The sequence below is a fragment of the Hemitrygon akajei genome, chromosome 1 (assembly GCF_048418815.1).
Source record: "Hemitrygon akajei chromosome 1, sHemAka1.3, whole genome shotgun sequence".
Lineage (NCBI taxonomy): Eukaryota > Metazoa > Chordata > Chondrichthyes > Myliobatiformes > Dasyatidae > Hemitrygon > Hemitrygon akajei.
Window position 1 is genome coordinate 126,688,614 of NC_133124.1, and position 15,240 is coordinate 126,703,853.

General features: G+C 42.6%; 1 protein-coding gene across 2 annotated transcripts in view; it reads left to right on the top strand.

Annotated features, from left to right (window-relative positions):
* dok6 (docking protein 6) overlaps window positions 1-15,240 on the top strand; it is a 512,624-nt gene that overhangs the window by 134,860 nt on the left and 362,524 nt on the right. The window contains exon 1 of one of the 2 annotated variants that reach the window (XM_073051670.1): window positions 12,023-12,106. The exons of the other annotated variant lie outside the window; for it this stretch is intronic. The gene's annotated coding sequence lies outside the window, so the exon portion shown is untranslated. Of the gene's footprint in view, window positions 1-12,022; window positions 12,107-15,240 lie in introns of those variants that run through there. 2 annotated transcript variants of the gene reach the window in all.

The following is a 15,240-nucleotide window of genomic DNA, read 5'->3' on the forward strand; positions in this document are numbered from 1 at the left end:
CCTTCTCAATTTAGTTTAAACCCTCCCCAACAGCTTTCGCAAACCTGCCAGCAAGGGTATTGGCACCACTTGGGTGAAGGTGTAACCCATCCTTTTTGTACATGTCATACCTTCCCCAGAATAAATTCCAAATAATACGGAAATCTGAAACCCTGCCCCCTGAACCAATTCCTCAGTAACGTATTCGTCTGCCAAATAATGGTATTCTTACCCTCACTGGCACATGGCACAGAGAGATTACTACACTGGAGGCCCGGCATTTTACCTAACTCCCTACATTCTCTTTTCAGGACTTCTTCACTTTTCCTTCTTATGTAATTGGTAGCCACAGCTTCTGGCTGCTCACACGGGGGGGGGGGGGGGGGGTTTAGAGTGCTCCTTTAGAGTGCTGCAGACCTCGTCCGAGACATCCCTGAGCCTGGCAGCTGAAGACAAAACACCAGCCAGGTGTCTCTCTTAGCTAGGAAATCTTCTATCACAACTGCCCTCTCTTCTCTCCCACTTCCATTCTGAGCCACCAAGCCTGAGACAGTGTCAGAGATCCAGTCACTGTGGCTTCCACCCAATGGGCCATCTGCCCCAAACAGTATACTTATTATTGAGTGAAACAGCCACGGAGGTACTCTGCACTGGCTATTTATTCCCTTTCTTGCTCCTGACAGTGGCCCAGCTACCTGCCTCCTGCAGCTCAGGGTGACTACCTCCCTGCATCTCGTATCACAAGAAGTCAACTTGTTGCATGTCTTACAACAGCTGCACACACTTGAGTGGAACTTTGAGTTTCCCATTCCATGCTGGCTAAACTTGGGAACTTTTACCCTGGACCATGTAATATTGGTGTCACAATAGATTCTGCAGTTGCTGGAAATCCGCAGTACAAGCACAAAATGCTGGAGGAACTCAGTGGCTCAGGCAGCATCTGTGGAGAGGAATAAACAGCAGAGATTCTGCAGATGCTAGAAATCCTTAGCAATATTGTTGAGGTGATTGGAAAGCCACCCAGATATAGGCTGATATTGGTAGCATGATGGTATTATTTGTACAAAATTCACCTCTCGTTCTTGGTAAGTGTACTTCGACAATATATTGACATCTTCAACATGCAGTGTGCCGCGACCGGTTAATGCAAAATGATTTTCTAGACAAGCAGCGCTGCAGAATTGCGCTCCATGTTGGCAGCTCAATGCAGCACTGGTTTAATGCTAATTAACTGTCATTTGACACAATTGCAAGCACCACTGTGACAGATGTGCTCTGCTCCAAGATCGACTATTTGAAGACTCCTGGTAATGAGCTTTTCATCAAAATTGAAAGCGGTCCTATTTTTCAATGAGGATAAATTAGGAGGCACAAGGGCCAGTCAGTTGGCACGCCCGGAGATCGAGTGTGAAGCGAAATGCTTAAGGATAACATTAGGGAGCAGCTTCTTCACTTAGATGGTGGTGTGAGTGTGGAACGAGCTGCCAGTGGAAGCGGTAGATGCTGGTTCGATTTCAACATTTAAGAGAAGTTTGGATAAGTACCTGGATTGGAAGGATATGGAGGGCTTTTGTCCAGTTGCGGGTCGATGCAGCTAGGCAGAATAGTGGTTCAGCATGGACTAGATGGGCTGAAGAGCCTGTTTCTGTGTTATGGTGTTCTATGACTGTATTCAATGCTTCAGAGCTGCTAACCTTTCCAAAATTTTTCTTAATTGGAAAAGTTAGCTTGCAAAATGGGAAGTTTTGAGCAGTCTCCGTTTATAAGATTTAAAACATATTCTCCCATGGCTACCCATTTTAGATCCACTTACCATTCCCATTCCGATATGTCCATCCATGGCCTCCTCCACTGTCATGAGGAGGCCAAATTTAGGTTAGAGGAACAACACCTTATATTCCGTTTGGGTAGCCTGCAACCTGATGGCATGAACATCAATTACTCAAACTTCCAATAATGCCTCCCAACTCCCCCCTCCCCTTTCTCCAGTTCCCATCCCCTTTTTTCTCTCTCACCTCATCTCACCAGTCAACTTCCCAACTCTTTGCTTCATCCCTCCCCCTCCAGGTTTACCTATCACCTGGTGGTTCTCTCTCCCCTCCCCCCACCTTTTAAATCTACACCTCAGCTTTTTTTCTCCAGTCTTGCCAAAGGGTTTCGGCCCGAAACATTGAGTGTACTTCTTCCATAGATGCAGCCTGGCCTGCTGAGTTCCTCCAGCATTGGGTGTGCTGCTCGGATTTCCAGCATCTGCAGATGTTTTCTTGTTTCTTTCCTTGGGTTTAATCAATTGTCTGTGACAATTCTTTACCGTAACATCAGCTATATTTGTGGTGATGTTTCTTCCTTCAAGATTGAGGATAAATTGCTTGTATTCTGGTCACCTCAGAAACTACAGAACCAATCAGGCCACAACCTCTCCTATGTGTGGACAGCACGGTAGGGTTGCGATTAGTGGAATGCTGTTACAGCGCCAGTGACATGAGTTCAGTTTTACCGCTGTCTGTAAGGAGTTTGCATGATCTCCCTGTGACCCTGTGGATTTCCTCCGGGTGTTCCTGTTTCATCCCCCATTCCAAAGACGTGGGTTAATTGATCTCATGGTTGTAATTTGGTGGCACGAGTTCCATTGGGCTGGATGGGCCTGTTACTGCGCAGTATCTCTAAACAAAATAATTTTTAAATAAATAAGGTGTAAGACGTGCTTGACAAATGTGGGAGGGTAGTTTGTGGTGGTGTGTTCCTTGTGTCATTTATGCAGCCTTTCTATATCCTCCCCGTGCATGGACATGAGGTACTCAATGCCATCCTGAACTATTCTCCTCTCAGCGGTTGCAGGTCAAGTAGTCATTGTGTGTAGTGCATTTTGTTCTTTCAAAGAGGCTTTAAGTCTTTTTTCATGTTGACGTCCTTCCATGACAATGAGATTGTTTCAGGAGTCCGATGTTGGGCTTGAGAAAAATGTGACCTGACAGATGGAGCTGACAATGTGTAATTAGGGCCTCACCGCGAAGGTGTTAACATGGGAGAGGATTTTGACATTAGTTTACTTATTATTCCCATGGATCTGGAGATTTCAGTAGATACAGTATTGGTGGTATTTTTCCCTTGCCTTGAGGTATCTAGATATCAAGAAAGGACAGTGATCACTGTTTTCCTGTAAAACCACAAATTTGTGTTCCAGGCCATGACCATTTGAACTCTTTAACCAAAGACAGTTCATGCATTTAAGGCAATGGTAAATCCATCAGCAATGTTTTCCTTCACCAAAAGATGCCTTCCAATTGCACTTAATTTTTAAGATCAAGGAACAAAAACCAAATTTATTCACCATCTATATTTACATGTGCTAGGCATTTGTTGTGATGTGTTAGTATGACATGCAACAAAAAAAAAACATTAATAAAGGTTTATATAAAAAGTTATGGGCTAAAGTACGTATGTGGAATAAAATGTGATTAAATACATATATAGCAGCATGTTTTTATGACATAAACGGCCTTATAAAAAGTGGTTTAAGGTGTTTGCAGTTCAGTGACTGATGAGTTAGAAACAAGGGTGTTGGCTAAATAGAATAGTTCATCAGATTAACTGTCTGGGGGAAGAAACTTTTAAGATGGCTTGAGTTTTTCGTTTTAATAGCCCTACAGCACTTTCCAGAAGGGAGCTTTTTAGAAAAAGCAGTTTGTTGGGTGGGTAGTGTCCACTATTGATTTTTTCTGCCTTTTTTTTTTGTCCTGAACACATACAAATCCTGCAGTGATGGTAGACTGCAGATGATGACCTTTTCCACTGACCTGAGAGTTCGCTGCAGTTTCCGTATACTGTGAGAGGGTGTTGCACCAAACCAGACATTAATGTCTGATGTGAGGATGCTCTCAATGATCACAGTGTAGAATTGCACTAATCTGTTTTGGGGAAGATGAAATTTACCACCTACTGCAAGAAGTACATTCTCTGCTGAGCCTTTTCGTTACTGAAGGAGAAATGGTTCTCCCACGTGAGGTCCTGTGAAATAAGGCCCAGGAACCTGAATGTTGAAATGGTGCTGACTGTAGAGGTGTTGATGATGAGGTTGGTAGAGAGGAGACACATTTCCCTTGAAGTCAATATGCACCTCCATGGCTTTGAATTAATTCAGCTCCAAGTAGTTGTGATTGCACGAGGTTGCCAGCTTGATTACTTCCTGATAATACTTGTCTTGAGCTGAGCTTTTATTGTAGGGCAGTGCTTTCAGTATATTGGTAGCAGACACTTATCTTGAGGATGTAGAGTGTAAAGACTATGTTTGTGGTTAGGAGAAGAGGTTGGCAATGGCTTGGGGTGTGGCTTCCAAGTGCAACTATCAGCTGCATATTGCTGTTCAGCCACTGAGGTTCAGGGAACCTTGGTTCTGGTGTGGAGATACCATGGCTTAAGTGGTCCCATTTGCTCAGTACAGTGGATGAAGCTACTAGACCTGCTGCCTTGCAGTGCCAGAGACCTGGGTCCAGTGCTGACCTCAGATGCTCTTCGTGTGCAGTTTGCACATCTCCCTGTGACTGGCTGGCTTTCTGTTCTCCCACCTTGCAATGACGTTCAGACTTACAGGCACTATAAATTGCTCTTTTTGTGAATCCGAGTGCTGGAATCTGGAGGAGTCAATGAAAGTATGGGATTAATGTAGGATTAGAGTAAATGGGTTACTGATGGTACATGCCGTCTCAATGAGCAGAAGGGCCTGTTTTCGTGCTGTATCCCTCTCTGACTCAATGATTAGCTTTGCTTGTTTGAGGTGAAAAACAGCAATGCAGCAAGAATGGTCGAAAAGATGACATCATCTTGTCTGACACCAGTCTTCAATGAGTTTGCTCCATGAGCCCATGAATACTACTTCATAATTTTCTCTTTTTGCTCGACTTACTGCAATTTTAATATTTCTTATTGTAACATATAGTATTTTTTATAATGTGCACTGAAATGCTGTCTCAAAACAACAAATTTTGTGTCTTATGTCAGTGATAATAAACTTGATTTTGACTCTGATTGATCGTAGCCCTATTGATTAGGATTATTGCCTGAAACAAATGTAAAATAGAACATACAGCATTAGAGACCCTTCAGCCCACAATGTTGTGCCAGCCATGGAAAGATAAAAGCACATTTCAGTAGACATCCTGATTTAAGGAAAATGCTGCACATTTGATAAGAGTCAAAGGCTTCAGTGTGGTCAATAACGACTATCTACCATGATTTTTACTGCTTAGTGATTGTGTCTACAAGTAGTTATATGGGGGCGATCATGTCCACTGTGACTCTGAATGGACAGTGAGACTCAGAAGGCTGCTCTTAAACTGATGAAGACACTAATAAGACTTTCCCTGTGTGAGACAACTGGGACATCCCTTTGTAGCTACCACAGTTGGACTCATCTCCTCTCCTTGAACAGGAAGAAGAGGATATACTAGGGGATCTTGGAAATGTAGGGAATGTTTAATAATTTAGTGACTAAATAAAACTTATGTGTATGGAAACTGATAGTATTTTTTCCATTATTAATTTAAGTAAATAGGTAATATCTACCTTATGCATCTGTTGGAGGTAACTATGAATGTAAATATTTGAATGAGATATTGATTCAATATGTGCAGATCTAACCCATCTCTGTCCAATGAATCTACCCTTGTGGGCTGAAGGGATATATTTCCTCTGGAATAAGACTCCACAGCCAGCCCTCAGCTCCTCACATAGTAGCCACTTGTCCTGCAGGTTGAATATTGTAGTCGCAACATTTGTCTGCGTAAGCATACATTGTTTAGGTGCTAATTTCACTGTAATCCCACTGGCCTTGTGCCACTTGCATGACACTAATACCTCTGTCAGGCCGCTGTTTGTTGGTAAAAGCTCACCGTTCAGCAGCAGCATCTCCTCAGTGTTAATCAAGAAGCTTCCAAAGGTGATGCCTTAAAAAGATGGCACCATCAATAAAGACAACAGATGCCCTCTTCTTGTTACTGTCATCAGGGAGGAGGTACAGGAGCCTGAAGACACACACTCAATGGTGGCTGTACCGCAGCTACGAAACAAATTTCATGACATATGTTAGTGATAATTAACCTGATTCTGATCCTGCTTCCCACTTACCAGGAGATGCACAGTTATCTGTTTTAAACAAGTTGTTGCCTATTGGGTGGGAAACGGAGAGGAAGTATCATTGACTTGGAACTGTAGTTCTTCTTCTCTCTCCACAGATGCTGCTTAAACTGCCGAGTATTTCCAGCATGTTCAGTTTTTTGAATGTTGGATTCAGAGCATCAGCAGTTACTTTCCTGTCGCTTCCTAGTTGAGATCCGGTGTGCTTCCTCAGGGTGAAGCCATGTGGACGTTTGCTTCCAACATCTGCCACGTGGCCAACCTACATGCCCTTCCCAGGGAAAAGAAAAAGGCTAGATCGTGCCTGGTGTTATTTTAGCACAGTCTTTCCCCCCTCTTTATTTGACCGCCATCCTTGTCAACAGTCAGCAACCTGCTCACCACCTTGAGGAAGGGCCATCCAATGAACTTGAGACTCATGAAGGCAAGCCTACAAAGACTGCCATGTTGTCAGCTTCATTGAATAGATCACTCTGCTGGTCTGACCGTGGTTCTGTCAGTGATTCTGCACGAGAGAAGCCCGTCAATGCTCAGGATAGTTGGTCTCAGGAACACTTATGTTCTCCTTCATCCCACAATCTTGTGGGCCTGGCCCTTACCAAAAAAAGAAGTGTAGGGGGGAATGGGTAAACATTCATCCAAGGTCCACGGGAGTTGCTTACTTACTGTTCCTCTGTCACAGACCATCACAATATCTGACTGACCGCACAGAGAACACTTAAAAACTCAATGTTCAAAGTAAATTTAATATCTATGTGCATATATGTCGCCATATACTACCTTGAGATTCTTGCAGGCATTTACAGGATAAATAAAGAAGTACAATCGAATTTATGAAAAACTATACAAAACAAACACTGACAAACATCCAATCTGTAAAAGAGGACAATTGCGCAAATAATTAAAAAATATATAATAATACTGAGAATATGAGTTGTTGAGTAATTTAAAGTGAGTCCATAGGCTGTGGAATCAGGTCAGTGTTGAGGCGAGTGAAGTTATCCATGATGGTTCAGGAGCCTGATGGTTGTAGAGTAGTAATGGTTACTGAAACTGGTATTTTGGGACCTAAGGCTCCTGTGTCTCCTGGCACTTGGTAATAGTGAGAAGAAAGCATGGCCTGGATGGTGAGGGTCCTTGATGATGGATGCTGCTTTCTTTTGACAGCACTCCTTGTAGATGTGCTCAGTGGTAGGGAGGGCTCCAGCCATCATTCCAAACCAGATTTATGCATAGTCTTATGAAAAATACCACTAATTATCCTTGCGCACTGCAGCCACTCATTGCTGTCCCCAAATTCCCACACCACATGTGCCTTTGCTTTTGTGTATTTTTCATTACCAGATTCCCAGTATCATTTCTGTGGTTGCCGCACAACGGGTATTTAGCTGTGGTGCTTCAGTGCGGGAGAATACAAATGACGTTGGGTTCAAGTAGTCCTGTCCGTAAATCCTGGCTCTGAGCTGTACCTCATTACAACAATTTTGATTGGTTGACTATTTACAAGAAGGGAACTAATTTGGTTGTAATGGGTAGGTCATAAATCATCACCATGGGGGAGGATACACATGTTGCCCTTTTGGAGGGCAGGTTGCTTGAGAGCTATGACCCTTACAGTCTCTTTTCTGGAGATCCTGAACTACTCCATGGAGTGATAGAACGCTTAAACACTACAGTACAAAAACAGGCCTTTTGGCCAATCTAGCCCATACCTAACTGTGAATTTGCCTGGTATCATTGACCTGGACCTGGACCATGGCCTTCCATACCCCTCCTATCCATGTACTTATCCAAACCTATCCAAATGGTTGTGCTGCTGCCAACCATTGTTGGCTGAATCTCAGATGGATATGAGAGGGTGTACAGGAGTGAGATAGATCAGCTAGTTGAGTGGTGTCGCAGCAACAACCTCACACTAAATGTCCGTAAGACCAAAGAGCTGATTGTGGACTTCAGGAAAGGTAGCACGAGGGATCACAAACCAATCCCTCATAGAGGGATCAGAAGTGGAGAGAGTGAGCAATATCAAGTTCCTGTGTGTCAAGATCTCAGAGGATCTAACCTGGTCCCAACATATTGATGCAGCTATAAAAGAGGCAAGGTAGTGGCTACTTTTCATTAGGAGTTTGAGGAAATTTAGTTTGTCACCTAATAGACTCAAAAACATCTTCAGATGTACTGTGAAGAGCATTCTGACAGGCTATATTACTGTCTGGTATGGGGGGGGGGGGGCGCGGTGTCTGTTGCATAGGATTGAAAGAAGCTACAGAAAGTTGTAAAACTAGTCTGCACCGTTTTGGGTACTAGCCTCCATGATATCCAAGACATCTTCAAGGAACGGTGCCTCAAAAGATGGCATCTATCATTAAGGACTCCCATCATCCAGGGCATGACCTTTTCTCACTGTTACCATCAGGTAGGAGGTACAGAAGCCTGAAGGCACACACTCAGCGATTCAGGAACAGCTTCTTCCGCTCTGCCATCCGATTCCTAAATGGACATTGAACCCATAAATACGACCCCACTTTTATTATTTCTGTTTTTACACTATTTTTAATGTAATTATTTAACACACACACATATATATTTACTGTAATTGATTTACTGATTTATTTATTTTTCTTATTTTAGCATGTATTACGTTGTACTACTGCCGCTAAGTTAACAAATTTATACAAAATATGCCAGTGATATTAAACCTGATTCTGATTCCGATTCTAATTCTGACTTCTCTTAAATGTTGAAATCGAACCTGCATCCACTACTTCTGCTGGCAGCTTGTTGCACACTCTCACCATGCTCTGAGTGAAGAAGTTTCGCATTAGGCTCCTCCAAAATATCTCACCTTTCACTCTTAACCTTTGACTTCTCATTCTAGTCTCACCCAACCTCAGTGGAAAAAGCCTGCTTGCTTTTACCCTCTCTATACTGCTCTATCAAATTTCCCCTCATTCCCCTACGCTCTGGGGAACTAAGTCTTAATCTATTTAACCTTTCCCCATAACTCAGGTCCTCAAGTCTTGGCAATATCGTTGTAAATTTTATCAGTACTCTTTCAACCTTATTTACATCTTTCCTGTAGGCAGATGACCAAAGCTGCACATAATACTCCAAATTAGGCCTCACCAACATCCTATACAACTTCAACATAACATCCCATCTCCTGTACTCAATACTTTGATTTATGAACACCAATGACCCAAAAGCTTTCCTTACCAATGTCTTACACAAGTTCAACATAACATCACAATTTCTATATGCAGTACAGTCGGCCCTCATTATCCGTGAGTTCCACATCCGCGAATTCAACCAACCGCGAATCGAAAAAACCCGGAAGAGCTCTTCCAGCACTTGTTGTTCGAGCATTTATAGAGTTTTTTTTCTTGTCATTATTCCTTAAGCAATGCAGTGTAACAACTATTTTAAATAGCATTTACATTATATTAGGTATTATAAGTAATCTAGAGATGATTTGAAGTATACGGGAGGATGTGCGCAAGTTATCGTGGATCGGGATCGATAAAACTGGAAGTTCTCTTACTAATTAAGTCGGAACAGGTACGTCCTGTATTATTTAGCATCAGTTAGTCAAACGTTTGTCTTAGTATATAGTATATAGTTTACTTTTTTATGTATATAAAACACTTAAGAAACGTATGTTTCAGCACCAGGTAATCCAGTGACAGATCACTTCCAAGTGCGCTGTCCATCTATGACGGGTTGATGTGAGGATCAAAAACCCAAAACCCCAAAACCCAATAATTAAACCACTGCATTGCTCAGTAATAATTGTAGCTTTCATCGGGGCAGGGCCTTTCACATGCTCCATTATTCTCACTTTATCTTTTAAAATTGTTCCGATCATTGACCGACTGTAGCCTAATGCTTTTCCAATGACCGATGGCGTTTCACCTCTTTCCGATCGCTTTATTATTTCCACTTAATTTTCAATCGTGATCGTGATTATTTTCGTGAACAGAAAACTGTGGATTCAGAGCTTCGCCACCGGGTCCTAATGTCCACTGCACTGGGACAGGTTAAATAAGGTCTGGGGTTCCGCTGGGTCCTAAGGTTCACCGCATTGAGACAGGTTGAGTAAAAGACTTGAGCATCTGCATTTTTTGGTATACGAGAGGGTTCCTGGAACCAATCCCTCGTGGATAAGGAGGGCCAACTGTACTCTGATTGATGAAGGCCAAGGTGCCAGAAGCCCTGTTTACAGTCCTATCTACAGTCCTGTGATGGCTCACTTAAGGAATTAAGTATCTGTATTCCAAGATGCTCATGTTCCGGCAACATCCTAGTATCCCTGTGATACCAAATTAGGGGAAAAGTTCTCCTCAGCTCATGTTGCTGTCGAGAAAGGCCAAGCTGGGCCACCTGCAAACAGACATTCTTCCCTGGCTACTGCCATTTGTTGATCAATTACTACTGATTGACAGAAACAATGAGATTTAATTTAACAATCATATTTACATTCTTGAACAGCAGCTCATGTTATGGTGCCTGGAGGAGTGTTTGGAGGTACCCTCCTTTGGTTGTTGTCTAGTATAAGAAGGTAAGGCAAAGGAGCAGAACTAGGCCAGTTGACCCGCCAAGTCTGCTCTGTCATTCAAACTGACCGAATTCTTTCAACCCTTTTCTCGCCACAGCCCTTAACCTCCTTGACAATCAAGAACTTCTCAATCTCTGCTTTAAATGCACCCAATGACTTGGCCTCCACAGCCTTCGTGGCAATGAATTCCACAGCTTCAGGCTGAAGAAATTCCTCCTCACCTCAGTTGTAAAGGGATGTCTCTTTATTCTGAAGCTGTGCCCTGAATCCTAGACTCTACATCCTGTGCACATCCATTCCATCAAGGCCTTTCATTACCTGGTAGGTTTCAATGGTTCTCCCCTCCTTCTTCTGAACTTCATCAAGTACAGAACTGGAGTGAGTCCTTGCATCCCGCAGTACTCCTGCATCAGGTCCTATGTCCTAGCAGCATTGCATTTCATGCAGACTAGAAATAAGCAACTAGTAAACCTTCTGAATGTCACTCATCACTCCCCCCAAGGCATAATGGAACAGAAAATAAACTTCTGGCTGATATCCCTCATGTATGATGACAATAGAAGAGAGTGGTGTTAATGAGGCATTTGCTTACACTATCCGCATCTCAAAAATCAGAAGAATCAGAATCAGAATCAAGTTTAAAATCACCGATGCATGTCATGCGGCAACAAAGAGATGGCAAGTTGCAGTCTGAGGAGAATAATTAAGTATGACTGTATTGTCACATACAATAGACTTAGCCTGGCAGTGCACAGTGTTTCAGTAATGGCAAGCGCTTTCTTGTTCAGAGTTCAGTGATCCAAGTGGCCATTTTCTAACACTGTCCACTTTAGCCAATAACAGGTACCTGCAAACACTGGAAAGGGAGAAAAATACCTGTCTAGGATCTTGTTTCCGCTCAAAAAGCCAATGCTGACTGGCAGTCTTTGGAGTTGTCTGATGTCTGTGTGTGCTAATGTCTTGCTTTTAATCTTTAAATTATAAATACCAAAAAAAAAGCATTTTCAAAAAAAAATGGCTTCTGTGCTTCACATTGCTATTTATTTCCAAATAACTGGTTTCACCCTCAAGTTTGTGGAGCATGGCCTAATGTGTCGAGGAGAGCATAATCACTTAATGCAAAATTATGTTCATGATCCTTTAAGTGGGAGTAGTGTTAAAACTTTAGTGTACATAAGTCCAAGTTGCAAATGACCTCTTCATCCAGGCAGCTTTAATCACTGTATATCTATGATTGTACAGCTCCTGTGTCGTGTTTAAGTTGGCCGGTGACCCCGCTGTTGCTGGCCAAATAAAAGGTGGTGACGAATCAGCATTTAGGAGGGAGAATGAAACTCTTGTTGCGTGGTGCCACGCCAACAACCTCACACTCAAAGAGCTGATTATTGACTACAGGAGGTCCATGAGCTGCTCCTCATTCAGGGATCAGAGGCGGAGACGGTCAGTAGCTTTAAATTCCTTGGCATTATCACAACTGAGGGTCAACCTTGGGACCAGCACGTAAGTGCCATTACAAAGAAAGCACAACTTCTAATTTGGCTTTTAATTAGGCTCAGGTAAAATAGGTGGGTGCTGGCTCTGCATCTCGTGATAATTTTTTTTAAAAAATTGCACACAGTAGATTCAGCATATCACCATAAACTTTGATAAACTTTGACAGGTGCAGGGCAGAGAATATCCTAATTGCTTGCATCATGGCTTAGTTTGGAAACACCATTACCCAGGAATGGAAAAGGGTGGGATACAGCCAAGTACAAAGCCCCCTCTCCCGCCATTGAGCATATTTACATGGACCATTGGCACAAAAAAGTAGCTTCCATCATCAACGATCCCCAGCATCCAGGCTGTGCCCTCATCTTGTTGCTGCTATCGGGCCAGAGGGTCAGAAGTCCGAGGCCCCACACCACCAAGTTCAGGGACGGTTATTAACCTGCAACCATTAGACTCCCTAACAGGTGTGGATAACTTCACCCACCTCAACTTGGAACTGACCTCTAGACTCGGTCTGCGTTTGTGGAATCAGTTCGGAATTATTGAAAGTGAGTCTGTAGGTTGCCTTTATATTTTAGATTTCAAAAATCTACATTAAAAAAAATCCTTTACTGTAACATTCCGAATGATCCCATCTTCCAGTCATGCACATGTCCATGAATATTCTCCACATGTTCCCTTCAGATAAAGATCACAAGGAAAGGTTGGCTGAATGGCAGGAGAATGTCATCGCAGCTTCATCACCTGGGATGCTGATTGCAGTCACTGATAGTTTAGCTCAGCTACTTAAAAACACTTTTGGGATATTGGATCAAACAACAGGACTCTTTACGACTCATATTTGTAATATTATTTTATTTGCACAATTCGTCTTCTGCATATTGTTTTTTTTCAGTCTTTATGTACAGATTTTTTTTATAAATTTGATTGTATTTATTTTCCAGTTAGTGCAAGAAAATGAATCTCATTTACGGTAACATATATGTACTTTGATAATAAATTTTAGTTTGACTCTGGGATTAGGATCTTGTGGAGTACTTGACAAGACCGAGGCATTTAGAAGAAGCTGCAGAAATGGACAGTGAGGCAAGGGACAGAATAATGTGTTGGTTGGAGAACAATGGGAGGGACTGTGACTGGAGAGGAGACTTTGTTGGTTACCATTTCTGTTTCTGTGTGATGCATTCTGTGTAAAACGGTGAAGCATCTGATCGCAGGGAGCAGCTTTGTGCTTGGAAGATGGTGGTTATGTGGTTGAATTGTGTGGTTTTGTCACTTATCACTGTGCATCTGTTGCTTCCCTCACATTTATGTTGCTTCACAATATTGGTTGCAAAGAACAAAAAACACAGAATGTAGAGCATTACAACATTGTACAGGCCCTTCGACCACTGATGTTGTGATGAATTTCTAAGCAACTCTAAGATCAATCTAACCCTTTCCTCCTACATAGCCCTTAATTTCTCTAACATACATATGCCTATCCAAGGGTTTCTTAAATACTCCTAATGCATCTGCCTCTACCATCACCCCTGCCAGGGCGTTCCACACACCCACCCCTCTCTATGTAAAAAATTTACCTCTGACATCACCTTCAAAATATATCCCATTGACCTCATCAGTGTTGCAATAGAGGAAGATAGATACCTCGCTCTGTTAAACACAAAACAGGACACTGAAGTTCAGAAGAATGTGATCACAATTTTAAAAAAAATCTTCTTTGGATAATTTGATACAAACATGACATGAGTGAGAGAGCAAATTAAAGGGTTGAAACATTTTTCTGTCTTTGATCATTTGTATTAGTTAGAGTGTTGAATAAACCTTGTTTGAACAGAGCCTGCATAAATCATTTATAAGTTGCACTGGAGAAAGGATAATCGCGTTTGCTAAACATAGGAGTCTCTGCAGATGCTGGAAATCCAAGTAACACACACAAAATGCTGGAGGAACTCAGCAGGTCAGGCGGCGTCTATGGAGGGGAATAAACAGTCGACGTTTCAGGCTGAGACTCTCCATCCGGGCATTTGCCGGTTCCCTATTTTGCTTCAGCGTCATATATTTGTGTTTAACAAAGCAAGGATGCTTCCCCTATGATGTCCTGAAGGATTGGGCTGGCATAATACCACAGTCGGTAAAGCTCCTGACTTACAGCGTCACTGGCCTGCCATCAGTTATGAGCTCCTGCACTCATCATATATAGTTTGCCCCCTCTCTCTGTGACTGCATTAGTTTTCATCAGGCACTCTGGGTTTCCTGCAACATGCAGATTGGTAGGATAAATGAACTCTACGAATTGTCCCTGGTGCGTGGCAGAATGGTAACGTTGGGATGTAGAGAGAATCAGTATAAGAGAATAGGGACTGCACAAAACAGGATGATCTCAAGATTCAAGATTAAAGATTGAACTTTACTTACCACATGTACGTTGAAATATACAGTGAAATCATTCACGGACATCATTTGATCAGAAATCATACAAGGAAATGCATCTTTTGTGTCAGCAACTAACACACCCGAGGGCTGCATGATATTACAGAGTTTACCCACCAAGGCCAGATCCTTTCTGCCATGTCGGAGACCGGCAGGAAGCTGTCCCCCGTAATACATGGACTTCCATAATAAATTTGCCTTGAACTTTGAACATTGAACGTTGGTCCTAGTGTATCTCATATCAGTGGCCACAAGAGCAAAACTGGCTGCTTGTCCTAGCTCATGGCGTGAGGAAAAGCTGGAAGTAAAAATATACTTCCCTTCATTGTCCATCTGTGTGTTCTGTGGCAGTTAGGGAACAATATGTTGCCTGCTGGAGGAATGAATGGGGTGAATGACAGAGTAAGTTTTTACACAGGGTGCTTGGAATGCCCTGCCAGAGGTGGTGGTGGAGGCAGATACATTAGAGAGGTTTAAGAAACTCTTAGATAGGCATATGGATGAAAGGAGAACACATGACTATGTAGGAGGGAAGGGTTATATTGACCTTAGAGTAGTTTAAAGGTTGGCACAACAACATGGGCCAAAGGGTCTGTATGGTGCTGACATGCTCTGTTTTGTAAGCTTCAGCATAGTTACTATACATAGGC